The sequence below is a fragment of the Peromyscus maniculatus genome, chromosome 23, assembly GCF_049852395.1.
Source record: "Peromyscus maniculatus bairdii isolate BWxNUB_F1_BW_parent chromosome 23, HU_Pman_BW_mat_3.1, whole genome shotgun sequence".
NCBI classification, from domain to species: domain Eukaryota; kingdom Metazoa; phylum Chordata; class Mammalia; order Rodentia; family Cricetidae; genus Peromyscus; species Peromyscus maniculatus.
Window position 1 is genome coordinate 13,782,566 of NC_134874.1, and position 4,880 is coordinate 13,787,445.

Here is a 4,880-nt window from a genome sequence, read left to right on the forward strand (position 1 = left end):
GCCCTGGAACACGCGCCTTTGTGACAGCGGCGACCCCGCGTTCTCTTGTGGACAGCCGAGGGCGCAGGACCCACGGGGAACCCGCAGCTTGCCGGGAGGGACAGGGCAACGCACTCCAGGGCCACCCTCGGCTGCGCCCAGTCAAGCCAGCCGCGCCCAGGGGTCACGTTGTCCAGCAAGCCAGCTCCCGTCCCCTCCCCCGGGCCACTCTCTCTCGTCCCCGTCCCCCCCTTCTTCACTCAAAGGCCTCCTTTCTGTAACACAGTGACCTGAGTAGACTTGTTTTCAGAGTTAATTTATTTATCTGTCTGGAGATTGACCCTTGGGTCTCACGCATGCTTGGCAATGACTCTAACGGAGAGCCATGGCCAGCCCTCCATCCTCTGGAACCCCCACCCCCACCCCCCCTGTCACTGCTGTTTAGGGTGCTTGACTCACAGCTCTCCACTGTCTGCCGCTGGGTGGGCAGTGGTTAGGAGCATGCCTCCCAGGGGGAAGGTTTACCCTTGCGGTCTTCCTCGGCACAGCTCAAGCCCTCTTGCCAGGAACAAGGCTTTTGGTTTCCCCCCCCAATGTGGCCTGGAGCAAACAAAACTGCCACAGATAAGCAGGATGGAGCGAGCTGTGCAAATGGGGGGGGGGCGGGGCGGGGTCAGGAGCAAGGGGGCCCAACCACCCACCCATCTCTGCCTATGAGGATCAACACTCAAACAAATGCACAAGAATCCTCTAGAAGGTGTCAGTCTACCCGGTTGATTCTCACGCACAACGCAGGGCTGTCTCCATCAGGGTCAGACTGCCAAGCCAGCCCGCCCTGGCCAATGCTTAGACAGAGAACGTAAGAGGCTAATTGGTATATTACAATTTCCTGGAGTCTGCCGCTGGGGTGGGTTTATAACTATTGACAGTGGCCTCAGTGGAAGCAAAGGAGAGGCCACAGTCCGAGTCCAGAGGAAGGTTCTTGGGTATCTCTGGGAAGGGAAGTATGCTGTCTCTGTTTGCTGCTGGAAGCTTTCTTGCGATCATGAGGGAAGCCAGTATGAGATCCTCAGATATTGCCTGGGGCTCCTCAGATATTGCCTGGGGCTGCAGGTTAAGGATATGACATCCTTCCCTGGTCATCAACCCCTTGTAAAAATCTTGAGCTGCAACTTCAGGACTTTCCTTAGAGGCCAAAAGAATGGGCTCTGAGTCACAGTTCTGACTGTGTTAATAGATAACCGTCTAAATCCTGCAAGATCCTTATCTCGCAGCAGGTTTAGTGACAAAGGACATGGCTAGGATTGTCCCTTTCCCTTGGACACTCCCACCCTGGGAGAACATTCTCCTCCACTTTGCTCTGTGAGAAACCTGCCTTTTTTTTTTTTTTTTTTTTGAGACAGGGTTTCTCTGTGTAGCTTTGGTGCCTGTCCTGGATCTCGCTCTGTAGCCCAGGCTGGCCTCAAACTCACAGAGAGTGCTGGGATTAAAGGTGTGCGCCACCACCGCCTGGCTTAAACCTGCCTCTTTTCCACACTCCACTTTGAATTCTTTCAACGGGGTTCACAAGAATTGGGGATCAAGCTTGGGGAGTCCAGCCGTGGATCCCCATCCTGGCGACAATTCTTGTCGAGGGAAGAGAGGCAGCGGACAAAGTCTGTAGACCCCGGCTCACATTTTGCTTATTTTATTTTCTCATTTTGGTCAGTTGGTTAGTTTTGAGGCAGGGTCTCACTGTGCAGCCTGGGCCCTCCTGGAGCTCATTGTGGAGATCAGGATGCTTCCAACTCATAGAGATCCACCTGCCTCTGCCTCTTGAATGCTGGGATTGAAGGCGTGCGCCGCCATGCTGTGTGTGCCTCGTGCCTTCACTTTATTGTCCCTTTTCTTCAGGTCACACTCCTGCTTGATTGAACAGTACGGTGTTGATTCCTCGGGATACTGCCCACCTGGCTGAGCTTAGGGCCTGAGAGTCTGAGGATGCAGAAAGCAGTGTGAAGAAATATCTGAAGGTCAGCTCCCACAATGCCCTGCTCCAGACTGCTCCCACCCTTCACCACCCTCCCCCTGCCCCCCCCCCCAATAAGCTCTCTGACCATCGTCTTAACCTTCAGCCACTTTGGATTCCAGGAACAGCAGACCTCACAGTCATGCCAGCCCTTAACCCAATTCTTCCTCTAGTGGCAGCCTAAAGCTCCCCTCAGTGCCTCAGGACATAAAGCCAGGGTCACCGAACCCCTTATCTCTTCTTTCCAGGGTGGCCACATTAGCTGACCGACTATGCCTTTGTCCATGCCTCTTTCCAGTTGGCATGTTGAGACAACTGGCTGACCTGATCCCTAAATCACCCCAGCTGTACCCTCAAACTCCGCTAACAACCGTCACATCCCCTCCCCACCTTCCCCGGTGACAAACGGGTGACCTTCTCGTGTCCTGAGCTGCAGTGACCCTGGCCAGAGGGCAGTGATGGAGACCAGCCTGGGAGGGAGGCCAGCATGCAATTCAATTTGGCACCATGCTGCTGCCCATGACCCTGCAAGATGCTGAGGACACCTGGCCACCGTCTGGAGGTGGCAGAAGGGACGAGATGCCCCAGGCTGGTCCAAGGAAAGGCTGTCCCTCCTCAGCAAGGGGACTGAGCTGTTCTCCCCTCCCTCCCTCCCTCTCTCCCTTCTTTCTTCCCTTCCTGTTTCTGGGATAGTACTTTGAGAACTTAAAACTACAACTCCCAGGATCCTTTGCAGAACAGGCTCTCAAGATTAAGCAGATTATACAGTTTGTGGGTTAGTTTAGTGAGCTCAGTTTAGGCCCCAAGACCTCAACTACAAGGACAAGTGTCTGCTGGTCCGCCATCCTCAACTCCTGACACACCTTGTTGCTAACAAAGAACTGGACCCTGCACCAGCTCCAGAAGGAAAGCCAGAAGTTCCCAGGACTTGACTTTCTCCAGCTAGCCAGGGTCTGAGGGGGTGGCACACTGGGGCGGGGCCGATCTGCGTCTTCTGTGGTGCCACGGGGTGAGCTGCTCCACAAAGATCAAGAGGGGGGCTCGTCCAAGATCCCACATGCCTTCTCCTTCTTCCTCCTATATCCCCCCAGAGCAGTTCTGAGACAGTTCCTGGATCCTGTCCCATCTGAATGGTTTTTCTTTTCTCTTTTTTTGGATTTTCGAGACAGGGTTTCTCTGTGTTGTCCTGGCTGTCCTGGATCTCGCTCTGTAGACCAGGCTGGCCTTGAACTCACAGAGACCCACCTGCCTCTGCCTCCTGAGTGCTGGGATTAAAGGTGTGCGCCACCACCACAGGCTGAATGAACTTTCTTTTCTTTCTTTCTTTTCTTTCTTTCTCTTTTCTTTTTTTTTTCTGGAGCTGAGGTTCGAACCCAGGGCCTAGGCCAGCACTCTACCATTGAGCTAAACCCCCAACTCATAGTTCGCTTTTTGAGACAGTCTTTCCCTGAGACCTGGGGCTGGCCATCAAGCTCTAGGGGTCTGCTTGTCACCACTTCCCCAGCCCCTGGGTTACAAGAGTCTGCCACCACACCTGGCTTCGTACTCAGGTGCTGCCAGTCAAACCCAGGGCCCTTGTCAGTGCCAGGCCAGGGAGGTCATTCATCCTGGTAGGTCATTCATTGCTGGGCCCCACCTGGGTAGAAGGAGAGAACTGATTCCAGAACGTTGTCCTCTGACCTCCGTTCCCATGCTGTGGTGCGCGCTCGTCCCCACCCAATCAATAAATCAATGTGACTTATAAACATTTTCTCAAGTGAATGTCATAGAGAAGCAGTGTCCCAGCCCTCTGGGAATGTGTGGAGCTCTGAGGAAGCAGCGGCCATGTCCCTTCCCTTCTATGGCCTTCTGGAGCACACCCTGTGGCCCAGTTCCCTCCCACGGAGTCCCCAATGCTGGTGCTGTGGTCCCCATCCTCACCACAGCTTGGAGAGCTGGGTCCTAGAGTCACGCAGACCTGGGTTGCCACTAGCTAGCTGTGACACTTCAGACAGGGCCCTGGACCTCACTGGCCTCTGTTTCCTCCTCTGGGATTTGAGGGTAAGTAAGCTAGCTCTCTCGTCACCTTTGACGCCTCCCACTTAGCTTCTCAGCGGCTTCTGCTGGGCATGCCCAGTCCTGGGGGTGGATTACTGTGACCCTCTGGCCACACCCGGCCTATGGAGACCTGGGCTGGGCAATCTTCCAAGCAAGTGAGACTTAAAGAGAAGCCAGGAGGAGGTGTCCTGGCAGGAGGGCACTCCAAGATGGCTAGATTCTCTCTCTCTCTCCCCCTCCCCCACCCCCAGACAGGGTTTCTCTGTGTGGTTTTGGTGCCTGTCCTGGATCTCGCTCTCTAGCCCAGGCTGGCCTCGAACTCACAGAGATCCACCTGGCTCTGCCTCCCGAGTGCTGGGATTAAAGGCGTGCGCCACCGCTGTCCAGTGCCATCACTTCTTCTACTACAGATCCATCTCCAGTGATGGCGGCTGAGACCAGCTGGGCTCAGCAAGCCCTCAGAGAGGCTGGAGGAACTCATTCATGGCTTATCTTGGTGACAAGACCCAGACTAAACTCAGCAAGATTAAAGACAAGTGTCAGAGTCCGGGAGACAATGGCCCTGGACGCCCAGTGGGGTCTCCCCACGCTGAATTCAAAAAGCTTCGTCCTGTGGCACAAATGGCCGACAGTAGGAAGATGCCCCTGAGCCTCGACGTCTGCAGCACTTATTGAGGGTCAGTCAGGTGAGCGTAGCCGATGCTGCATGGCCAGTCTCGTCACTCGGTCTCACCTACTCCAGAGGCCCAGCTCAAATACAAGGCTGGAAGCCCCAGAGTTCTCATCCTGGGGCTGGGAGGTTGTCTCCCAGGAGCCTAGGGGCCTGCCGGCCTCAGGAGTGCTCAGGGTTTGGACG